The sequence below is a fragment of the Anser brachyrhynchus genome (genome assembly GCF_964034855.1).
Source record: "Anser brachyrhynchus genome assembly, chromosome: 5".
Lineage (NCBI taxonomy): Eukaryota > Metazoa > Chordata > Aves > Anseriformes > Anatidae > Anser > Anser brachyrhynchus.
Window position 1 is genome coordinate 15,105,383 of NC_137699.1, and position 12,387 is coordinate 15,117,769.

Sequence of the window (12,387 nt, forward strand, 5' to 3'; positions counted from 1 at the left end):
ATTCTGACCATATTTTGTTCCCGGTGGGAACTTCGAATGTTTCACATTGTTCCAGCACATGGAGCTCTTTACTTGCATTTCTTTGGCTGCTCAGCTTACTCCGGATGTGTTTGCATTTCACTTTTCTGTTTCTGTATGATAAGTACTTATTTTTGGTCTATTTTAAGATGAATGGTTCTAACTTTTTTTTACTTTTTTTTTTTTTTCCCTGTGGCAACTGGGGCTGGAACTAGATGATCTTTAAGGTCCTCTCTGACCCAAGCCATTCTATGAATTGCTGTGTTTCTGCAAAGGTGTCTATAGTAAAGTTGTAGTAGTCAATGCTTGTTCTGTTTTTCTTCTTCCTTTCCTAAGTAACCAGCTAAGTAACCAGTTCTGTTTTATGTTTCATGGAAAAGTTCAAGCCTTTCAAATTAATTGAAAGGACATTCAGCTTCAGAATTAATAATGTCCTTATACACAATGAAAAATTGCATTTGAGAATGAGGCATGTTCCAGCGTTTGGAACAGCAGAAATGAGATATTCAAATCAAACCAGAAGTTCTTTTCACCTAGTAACAATTCATATAGACAAATTTAGAAAAAAACTTGTTTTGAATGGCTATAGATACTGACCTGTGCGACAACAACTAGCTCTACACAGCTGGCAATTGAGACTGCAATCACAAAGCAGGGATGTTTTCCATGCAAAACTGTGTAGGCAGTGTCCATTGCTATCAGGCAAAGGGAACACTCAACTAATTATATATATATATTCTTTGTATCCATAAATGAAAACTCTGATTTTTTTTTTTGTTGTTTGTTTGTTTTTTTTTTTTTTTTTACCGAGAGACCTCCAGGGATTTATCTAAGAAGAAAGAACCCTTAGATAGAACTGAAGTTGATAGCCCTCGAGACAAATGGAGTTAGGAAAACTTAGCAATTTCTTTAATATTTTACAGAAACCTAATGATTGTGACATCCCAGAAACAGACCATTGGATCTTTGGAGTGATCTGAGAAATCAAGTATAAAGGAGACAAGTTACCAAGCAGCCCTCACTGGTGTTACTCAATGCTATACACATTGTATTCCACAGCTGAGAACACTGTATTTAATGAATTTTGTATGTTTTGTGGGAAAACTGATGCCTTCTTTTTGTTTAAACTCACTGTGTGAAATTCCTCCTTCATTAAAAACTGGTAGAAAAGCTCACCCCTTCAGTGTGTCAGGATGCAAGGGATTCAGTGTCCCAATTTACTTCTTTCTTTTCTCCCTCTCTAGCATTGTTGTTTTTGTTCATCTACCACTTTTGTTTTGTATTGTTATTTCTCCATTATTATTTAATTTTTTACCTATTGTGGCTACTTATCCCGATTTCCTCAAGTTCTGTTATGACATGGGGCAGGCAACTAGTTGTTTGGTACTGAAGGAGAGCAGTATAGGGCATTTATTCTTTCTGAGACTGAATGTTTTAGGTACCTTCCTGAGAATATTCTAGTTCGTGTCCTGTTTCAGGCTCCTGTCCTGCAATTTTTAACACCTGCTTTAGTGGAAGTTTTGCTTTGGTTACAGTAGAATGAAACTGGTGGTAGAAAAATTGATCCAAATAAAGAATAGTCAGTGAAATTCCTTAATTCCCTTGACATCTTGGGAACTTGCAAAAGATTAGCCATTTATTTAACAACATATAATTGATTAAAAAAAATAGCTCCAAACTACTTTATATGTCTTGTGACAAAAGAAGCCATGTAAAAGGAGGAGAGAGGGGAAGAAAAGGATTTATTCTCAGATGCAGCAGGCAAAGCACTTTTTATTTCTTTGCCATTTGTCTGTATGTAGGAGGTGAGGTTTCTGTAAGAAACCGTCAGACGCACACCAGCTTTTATTTATATGCGATGTCTGGAATAATGTTTATTATGAAGGTATTGATAGCTGTAACAAGAATTGAATATTACCAAATGAACTGCCTGCATTAAGCAATATGATTATTAAAAGAGCAAACTGAAACCAATTTATATACATAAGGTGTCTGACTGCAGCTAGAACTCCCTAGGGCATTTAAAGCTGTATCAAAGTAGCTGGAGAAGATAGTTATTCTTGTGGAGCTGCATGAAGGGGGCATGATTCTATAAAACATGACTTTATAGCCGTTGAGCAAAAACACACTGAAAGACATTTTGCATGAGGGATGTGAATGAAACCTAGTTGTAAGCATAGACTGAAACAACATTTTGATTAGAATAACATTCTATGTTGTTTTGTTTCTTTGTTTGCTGTGTTTTGGCCTGCAATGCTCTGCTTGCTTGCACTGTGCAAAACTTTAATCTCAAGTTTTGCTAGGTATAGCTTTCTTTTTTATTTTTAAACCGGTCTTGTATTGGGGATAAAAATGAATCGAGTGAAACAGGACTGCCTACACTGCTGTGGGTAAAAATTCAAAAGATTATGTCTGCAGGTAAATTAAAGGGAGCTGTACCTTGAGACACAGGTGCTGGGAATGCTTCCTACTGCTCCATAAGCATCAGTATGGAGACGGTGGCTGCCAAATAGCAGCCTTTGGGAAGGAATTCCCTCTGGCAGAACTGTCCTGTGTTCTTCCTCCTTAGGAGCAGATGGCAAAGAGGCAGCCCACATCACCAGGCAGACCTGGATATGCTTTGTCTTTTGGGGCTGAAGATTATTTTAATCCAGTAAATTGTTGTTCTTTTCAGCCATACAGATATTTGAACTAAATTAAGTAAAATAAAATTTATTTTGGGGGTAATCCCTGCATTTTTTTCTGTAAAGCAAGTGAGCTGTACAGATAAAACTGATTTTATATGGCATAAAATATAGTAGCTAACATAGGTGAACTAAAGCTAAATTGAGAATATATTTCTAATATATTAAAGCATTGCTTTATATTGGACAGATAGACTATTATATACTATCATATTATTATTTTCAGTAGTTTTCTAACATTGGCATATTATGGCACTATGATACCTTATGAAAAGAGCTATATAAGCAAAGAACAAGAGTGTCCTACGACATTGAGATGTATCCCAAAATGAGGGAAGCAATGTCTTTATTTAATCCCCTTGATTTATATCTGTTTTTTTTTTTGTGTGTGTGTGCTGATTACAAGAGTATTTGACTGCTTCACAGTCATTAATTCCTTCAGATGCATAAAGAAACAAGAGGTGCCTCTCTGAACACAGTGAGCCTCTGATCAATACTTAAAAATACAGTACATCATAGTGAAAACGGTAGCACGCTGCCTAGTATATTAAATAACCAAGCAGCACAAAAGTGCTCAACTTCTCCGAACACTGCACTCAGAAATGGGTTTCTTTAGCAAAACTTCATGTTTAGAAGCAGTATATTCTACAAGTGAGTAGGTTTTTGTTTGTTTGTTTGTTTGTTTTTTACCTTTGCAGCTCCTGTTGTTTGATCATTATTCCAGTTTTATGAATAAAGAAGATAAGACACAAATGTGAAGGATTAAGAAAGTTAGGATTTAGGACTCTTTCCTATTATCTTTGAAATCTGAGCCTTTTTCCACTTAGTCCATTTAAATTCATTATCACGTCTTTACAGCTCTTTGAGAATCCAAGATACCACAACTAGAAGTTATGATAACTTGTCTAAACAGAAAAGGCTGCTTAAGTCACAGAAATAGAATAAAGAGAGAGAGTGATGATCTACTGTTCACTCCTGTGCAGTTTTTTAAAGATAAAGTAGCACTTTTTGTAGAAAGGGGTTAATGGCTAAGGTAGGCAAAATTGCCCAGTTGCACAAGTGGCCCTGTTTAGTTTTGTGAGGAATACTAAAGTTTTGGCATCACACAATCTGCATGTTAGGAACACTAAGCAAGTGATCTTCTTATTTCTCATGTCCTTGGCTCATCTAAATATACACAAAGCATTGCAACTAGTGGCTAGGTTTCACAGTAATGGGTAATATCAGTAATATCCACTAGTGACTGATCTGAGAGCTACTGTAATCCATTCCTTTACTGCAGCAAAAAGTTAAATTTAAAATGACCAACATGAAAAATCAGTGTTCTTTTAGTAGAAGAAGTCATTTAAGTCTGAATTGGTGGCCATTTAATAATGGAATTTCCATCTGTCATGATCCAAAAAGAAAATAAAAGTGAAAAATGGGGCTCATAAACAAAATTGGGTTTATCAGTGTTAGCAATAACAAATCAAATTCAAGCTGTATATAAACTTTATGCATCCTACATGGTCACAGAGGGAAATCAATGGTTATTCACTTGCTTAAACAAAAGTTCTAATTAACAAAATGAACAAAAAAATCTAGAAAGTGCATGCTGGGTTTAGCAATTTCTGTCAAAGCAATGACACCAGTGCTGTACCTGGCATACTCTACTATGTCAGTCAGGCTCTGCTAGCTGAACCTCTTGATTATTAATCCAAGATCAAATGATAGCTTGCACCTTTCCTGAACTCCATGTTTTGGAAATTTTTCTTCCTTGCTATTTTTTTTTCTTAAATATTCCCAGAATTCTTTTATTCTAATTCTGTTTCAGACAGAATGCCACCAGAAATATTTTTCTAATGACCTTTCCACTGTCCCAGTTAACAGGCTGATGAGATTCAAGTAACAACTGAAGATCACTAAGAAAATCTGAATAAACCAGAAGTACAGCAGCTTGCAATAGATGCATTTTTTTCTCTTTTTATTTTTTATTTCAGTTTGATTAAAATCACAATGTGAAAAAGGCTTTAGAAGGTGAAGTGTGAAATCTGATTTTTATGGGATTTAATCTGATGTGAGGGAAATGTAAACATAATCTTCTATTACATGTGTTTTACTTGAACTTGCTGGCATGCATTTTCAATTCCAGTTTACAGAATGGGTTTTTTTAGTTTCATTGATTTATGGATGGTGAAGAAGGAATATTAGACATTATTTATCTCACTTGCCAAATTTTCAGATTTTCCTGAGCCATGTGTGAACAAGAAATTTCCTATTGGACAGTCTAATGTAGAATTTGGTGAAAATTCCAGGATGAAAACTGTAAGCTGTGCCATCCTGTGAATGAAATAACAGAAAGTCTTTATTCCATCATGCTTAGAAGTGACTTCCTGAAAAGAAATATAGTAATCTACAATATTCTGTACTATAAAAGAAATACAGTATTCTCTATGTTTTCTTAGGGGTATCACTTATTCATTCCTCTATTTTCAAGTTAGGCACTTAAAAAAGCGTTTACACAAGTGGTTACAAATAAGGAACATTTGAAAACTTAACTATGGATCACATAGATCAGAGAATTATATTACCATCTTCATAATCTCCCATTTTTAGTCCCAGAAGCAAATTTCTGTGTGGGGTTGTTGTTTTTTCCCAGTTATTTGTTATTCCTTACCTCAGGAGTCAACACAGAACAAAAAAGAGAAATAGGAAAAGAGTAAAGACTTTCAGAAAACAAAAGACTTCTACAAATAGGGCCTGATTTGAAACCTCTTAATCCTGATAGAAAGGAAGTTTCTCATTTTCAACAGGATGGGATTGAAACTTTGACTTAATAATAAGGGGCTAGTCTATTTAGATACATAAAAATGTATGTGCTTGATTATTTTCTTTTCTTAATAGCTTGGACAGAAACTTGTTAGCGTTGATACAATTTTAAGTATGTGTGTTGATGTTTACTCATTATTACAGATACAATATAAAATTTATGAGTGCTGGCAACAACTGAAATGAAGGAAGGAGGAGTGAGAGGAAGGAATGAGAGGAAGGACTGACTTAGAATTCAGAAGAGCTATTTGTTGGCTATAACAGTTATGTATATTTGAAACACATACACACACAAAAAAAAAGTTAAATTCCTTCAATTCACGGTGAGGTTATAGAGCCATTGATGTATGTATGCCCACTGTCATACCAGGAATGCCACGGTTATTTCTAGTCCCCTGCAGAAGAAAAGGACAAATTCACTCTCATACATTACGTTCTCTACTTAAAGAGGCTGCAGATTCCGTGGTCATGCTATGAATTTAGTGCACACAAGAAATGATAATGAAGATAAGTAAACAACTGTGCTGACCCTTATATGTACTGGTTATAATAAGACTTAAAATGAATCTGAACTTGTGATGACTGTAAAACTTATCAATAGGTTAAATAATTTGGAACTGTTTGGCTTTAGGATTTTAACCTCCTATGAGAACGGTAATAAAAGTGTTCATGCACATGCCATTAACACCTCTGCTTTCTGCTTTCTTCATTTTCTTAGAAAAAATGAAGTAGAAATTTGCAACTTCTTCCCTCCTCAGAAACAGTTTAGTTCCTATGTAAGGATTGCTGTGGTAGAAAACCATTCCAGTAAAATGTAAATTTGGGAGGGATAGAATGATAAACTGTTTACATCCACATAAATATTATGTCACAATCTTCAGGTGTGTGATCATGTCTTAGTCATTCCTTCCTATATATCTGCCATCCACTGAGACCTCATTCATTGCACAGGATTACTTAAAAAAGTAACTGTAGAGAAAGAAAATCTGGGAATTTTTTAAATGCTTCTCTTTGCAGCTGAGAATTTTTTTTTATTTTTTGTTTTTGAGAGAGAGAGTGTAATGTGTTTCAGGTGTAGTACATACACACTTATTTCTTGCTGTTATTAGGAAGTTTAAACTCTGTCAGTCAGTGCCCAGAACTCCCAGTAAAAACAGCTGGAGGTCTGTATGTGGAGAAGTGGAATGTTGAGTTGAGCTCAGCAGTGTGTCTGAGAAAGGAAGGTGCTTCCCTAGACCTTTGCTTCCTCTGGCTGTAGGTAATATAAAGAGGAATTACTAAGAGCTAAATACTCCAGATGCCCTGACTTTGTGCTGTCATTTGCTTATTTTATACTTCTTGAATTTCCCTCCAAAAGAAATGGGTAAGTATTTACAATAGGTTTTTTTATTATTATTAACTTATTATTTATATAATTTAACATGAGAATTGATAGAATTGATTAACCTTCCAATTTTTTCCTACCTCAACACCGCAGAGATATTTTTTGTCTCCTTTGATCTACTCTTACTCTCCTCCTTCTGCATTTAATCAATGCTTCTGTATTGACTTGGTCTTGCAGTTCTGCCTTGCAAGCTTCTATAGTCTCATCATATTTCGTGCTTATAAAGACCTCACGAAAAACATTGAAAAACATTCTTCTTGGAAACAAGTCTGCGAACATTTCGTTTATTTCATTTGCATCTAATTATGTGTTGGGTTTTTTTGTTTGTTTGTCATGTTGCTGACTCACCCTGTCCTCTGCCCTAGATAGGTACCATGGTTAACTGACACCTTGTCATTCTGTCTTCCAGATCAGTGTTCTAGTTAGTAATGAGTCCTTCTCCTTGTGTCACCTAGCTCTATTCCTGCTCTGTCCTGAGGCAGTTATTCAGTAGCTCATTGTGCTTAAGTTGATTCTGTCCCCATTGCTTGTCCATACCACTGTTTATGGGGTTGCATGATGAAAAAGATAGATTAAAAATAATGTTTTAAAAATAATCCCCCTTTATAGGGAGGCTTGCTTTTGATATGGATGTTATAACCTGGTTCCCCGGTGGTCTGTTGAGTGAGTGGAATTATATCAGCACAACCAAATGGGTGTTCAGAGGATGGAAACAGTAGCTGGGGACACAGGAGGCAGAAGCTTCCTGAGAAAGGCCCTGTTGCCAAGAGAAATGTCTGTGGAACAATGGTCTATTTGCCTTGTCATTTCTCCTCACATCTTTTGCTTTAATTATTAGACTTAGCCAACTTTCTGAAAGTTAAGGGCCCTTTCAGCTCATCTGTTTTCGAGTGATCCTCACCAGTCAGTAGTAACCAGGTTCTCCAGGACAGGAGAGCAGAAAACAACTGTGCTTATTGATGTCCTCATTTTGAAGAAGCTGAACTATTTCCATCAATTAAGCATGATTTGAAGCTTTCTAGGAAGTGTAAAAAATGGAGTAAGTAATAATAATCCCTCTTAATTCCCAGCTCTGCAGGACTGAGCTGTTGCTCACTGACAGGTTTCTTTTTAAACCTTTGGATGACCTCCAAGAGATTTATGGCCCACAGTTAGAGAAAATATTACTTATCCAGTGCCCTTCCTGGTCTCAGATGCCACCTTTCTCTGAAGAAAATGTGTCATACACTTTTCTTTTCTCTTCTGGAACACCATCAGTCTTAGGAGAAATGCAAAATGCATTATTTATTTTACTAGGAGATTTATGTCTGGAACATGAAGCTCATCAAGAAGTTCAAGTTAACTAGGCACAAGAAAACATTAGATGGATGTCTGTGATGTAAGATCCAATTGGACGCAGCCTTGGGGCAAAGAGATGACATAAAGATGGCACTTTCTTACCTAGTTTTTGATCCAAGTTGATCTTTGCAGCCTATTTTACTGACAAAGATGCACATTTTATAAAATCATGCCAAAACAGTGTTTCTATAGGAGGAGCTGGCTCCTGTTCCACTATAAGCATTATGGCTTGTCGGGGATTTTATTTTTGGTGGGGATCATGTAAGATGCAGAAAGCAAGTTGTTAAGCTGGCTTTCTAGTGTAGAGTTTGTGATCCTCCTATTTCCCCATCAGCTCTGGACAAACAAGACTGCAATTTCTCCTCTTGTCAATCTTTTTTCTTTTTTTTTTTTTTTAATCTTTTTTTACTTATACTGGCCAGCAGCAGGAGAAGGTTTCCTTTATTTCTTTTTCTTTGCACTCATGTATGGACAGATAAATTTTCGATCTTTATTCTAATTATTCTGCATTTTATTAAAAAAAAAAAATCCAAGTGGTCCTTATTTTAAGGCTCGTGATTACTTTTAATACTTTTCTAATCTACCTCAGTGTAGCTGAAGATTGTGAGTAATGACCATTAGATCCAGTTTTTGTCACTAACACAGCACATCTGCTGCTGTAGAGGCGTTTTCCCTTTTCTCTTTCTCCTTTGCTGGTGCCATGCTTTTGGCTGTTTAATGGTTACTTTGCTGTTGAACTCCACAGGGGAACATATCTCCAAACATTTCTCTAACCTCATGCAGAGAAATCTAAGACCTCTTCTTCCTATGTTCCCAGCAGGAGCTTCCTGCTTGCTTTTTATGTTTCAGCTACTACACACACATACTTAGGTTTGACTTCTTTGGTAATAGCTAACCCAATGAGCTATCACAGAAAGCAGCTAATGGCAATGCAACCTCATCTCCTTTCCCTATATAATTTTTCTTATCTACCTGTGAAGTCTTTCTTTACTGTGTGATTAACTTTTCTAATCTCAGACTTTTAAAATAATCATTAATTATTACATTTAGCTATTACTCCGAGTGTTTAAGATCTGCATGGCCTTGTGCTGTCAATATGTTTTTACATCAGCATATATAAATATGCCGCTATAAGACATTGCTGGGTAAACAACCACTAAAGATTTACATCATACACAGGTTGAGTACTAATAGAGTACTATTGTCCTGGGGAATAACTGTTCCATCTCATTAAACACTGTCTTGTTTCCTGAGACATCACATATTTGGGGAACAGTGGGTCTAACCAACTGAGGGATATAGACCTAAAATGCATGCTTAAATTCTTTCTCAGCATCTCTCTGGAGCTGATCCCAAACTGTCTCCATCTCAAATGTTCTTGTTGTTATTGCATATCACAATAAATTATTCCCATTGGAAATTCTGAGCTGCTTCCAATGCTGCTAGACATCCCTCACTATTAGAGTGTGGTCTTGGAATGAGGAAATAAAATGAGGTATATTCACTGATTTTTTTCCAGGTTTGTAGAAAGGAAAGATTTGATACTTACATGATATGACTATGATTTAATATAAGCCATTAAATGACTGGTTAAGTCATGCAGTATTGCCGTCACCTTTCTAGAGAATATGAAGAGGGATTTTTCTTCTCTTAAATTTACTTCCTGATTTCTTTTATGTCAGTATGTAATATGTTCAAATAACAAATATCTTGTGTATATTGTGTCATATAATAAATTCAAATATCAAATGAATTTGACAGTGAAATTTTGTAATTACAATCCGTATGATGTGTTCAGATAAAACTTTGAAGGAACAGGAAAAAAAAACAAGAAATCAGACAGAAAGATGAAACCCTAGACCAAAGTCAATTCCTCTAAGACAGTGTACCACTTCGACACATTCTTCACCTCTGTAGCCAGATGATGTGCCGTTTGGAGAATACTTGATGTGATAGGACATGAGGAGACAATGAGGCTTTCCAGGGAAGTGGTGGAGTCCCCATCCCTGGAGGTATTTAAGAGACATGGATGTGGCACTTAGGGACAAGTGATGGGACTTGGGTAGGTCAGGTTGATGGTTTGACCTTGAAGGCCTTTTCCAACCTAAATGATTCTATGATTCCATGAAATAGTTAACTTTTATAAGCTCCAGAACGCTCACAGAAGTGTTGTTGTACCAGCCTGAGTAATATGAAATCTGAAACTGTGAGGGTCTAAGTATTCTTAATGTGTTTCAAGTTACGAGGCTTTTGGGAGATCAGTGCTTTCTAAAATTCAGACTTGTATCTTAGTGCTGCGTTCTATATTTTTTTCTGTCTGGAGGCTCAGGTATTTGGCATAATATATATGTAAGAGGAAAAATGGCTGCATTTTGAAGTCAAGATCGTAGAAAATGATTTTGAAATAAACTTACCATATTCATTTCATTCATACTTGTCACAGTGCATATTACACTCTGTGCTCATAAAGCACCTGGACCTGCACTTACCTGATAAGTTAATCAGTAGTGCTGTTTTATTCATAACTCTTACATGCAAAGAGGTGGCCATGAGGAAGCTACAGCCTCTAAGGCAAATGATGAGAAAGTAAGAGATAATACTAAAAGTACTGTTTGTTACCTTTCTTTCTTTTGGGTGAAAGAAAACAACAACAACAACAACAACACTACTGTTGTGACTACTGGATTTGGTATTGTTTGCTTAATGGTAGACTGTTTTAAAGTATATCATCAGAAAATGTAAGGTTCTGAGGAGGAAGCATGAAGTTAGTGACCAGAGTTATATGACAGTTCTTAAGAGCAGCAAGTAATCAAAGGTCACAAAGATCCAGAACTGAACAGAATGAGAAAGACTGCAAGTATAAGTAAACAAGATAAGAATCTGTACTGTTTCTTAAAGAGCTCTGTGATAATCTAGGCTTAGACTTTTGGAATTTTAACACTATTTTTGCTTGCCTAAGTGATATATGCAGTGTGGAAGATGCAGGTAAATTGCTGTAAGCGCAGCTACAACAAAAATATATGCCATAGATGAGTATTTAAAATGACAGTGGTGCATACAAGAGACCCGTCAACTTGTGAAAATCGGAACTCTATTGCTTCTTGCTTGATATTCAGGGAACTGTGTTAAAGAGAAACAGGGCTAATCCTAATGAAACATGACCTCTCCACTGTGCCAAACTACTGTAAACTGAATCCGACTGGCTGCTGCACTGGTGACATTTTGTAATTCAATTTAATGGATTCCAGCACTTGCCCAAGCAGCTGTCAAAATCTCCCCTTGATTGCCCCCTATGTCATCTTCTCATCTGCTTGCTTTGCATTTCAATTATCACCTCATTCTCATTTTGCTTCTCCTGATCATGTGGCTATCTAGCAAATGTCTACAATCAAAATAATCTCAATATTGCATGTAATTTCCCTTTATGATTCTATGCCACCTCCAGTTCACATTAGGTTCTTGTTTCAGTTAATAACTAAATCACATTTAACAGATATAACATGTTATTTACTTTCCATTTTTTCCAGGCTCAGTCTTCTCATTGCCTCTTGCTAACTTTTGATTCTTTACTGCACTTTCATGTGATGGTCAAGATCCCTTCTCTTTTTTACCTGCTGTATTCTTCACAAAATTAAAGTTGAAGTTTCTCCTTTTAGTTTCCAAGGGAACTAAGATGCCTGAGTTTTTCTTGTACCTCAGTTCTATATTATACACTCCTGGGGTATGTCACTCAAGCTGTCCATGCTTATATTTAATGGTCTTTAAAATGAATACCACAATACTTAATTCACTGGATTATTGTCTAATTAATGAATCCTTTGGAAAAAAAATACTTTGCATTGCTCATTTGGAATGGCATGTAATAGTCATAACAATAAATGTATTTAATTTCCTGGATTTAAGCCCAAAGTCCTAAGGGTTGGGGACTTTTTGTTTGTTTGTTTCATTCTCCCCACACATGGTGCTTCATTTTGTGGGTCATACCTATGCTATTTCACATCTCAGTTCTACCACTATATAATGATTGCTTATTGTGCATACATGTATCAGAGAGGACTTTAAAGATATTTATATTCTATATGAATGACTGAAATTCTTAATTACAAAATAAGCCACTTGAAAAGTGTAGATCATTTTCTTTTTTTTTTTTTTTTT

The 12,387-nt window shown here is 35.8% G+C and overlaps 1 protein-coding gene across 19 annotated transcripts in view; it reads left to right on the forward strand.

Moving 5' to 3' along the window:
* LRRC4C (leucine rich repeat containing 4C) overlaps positions 1-12,387 on the forward strand; it is a 515,374-nt gene that overhangs the window by 464,559 nt on the left and 38,428 nt on the right. Inside the window, exon 6 of one of the 19 annotated variants that reach the window (XM_080594601.1) lies at positions 942-1,104. The exons of the other annotated variants lie outside the window; for them this stretch is intronic. The gene's annotated coding sequence lies outside the window, so the exon portion shown is untranslated. The remainder of the gene's footprint in view (positions 1-941; positions 1,105-12,387) is intronic. 19 annotated transcript variants of the gene reach the window in all.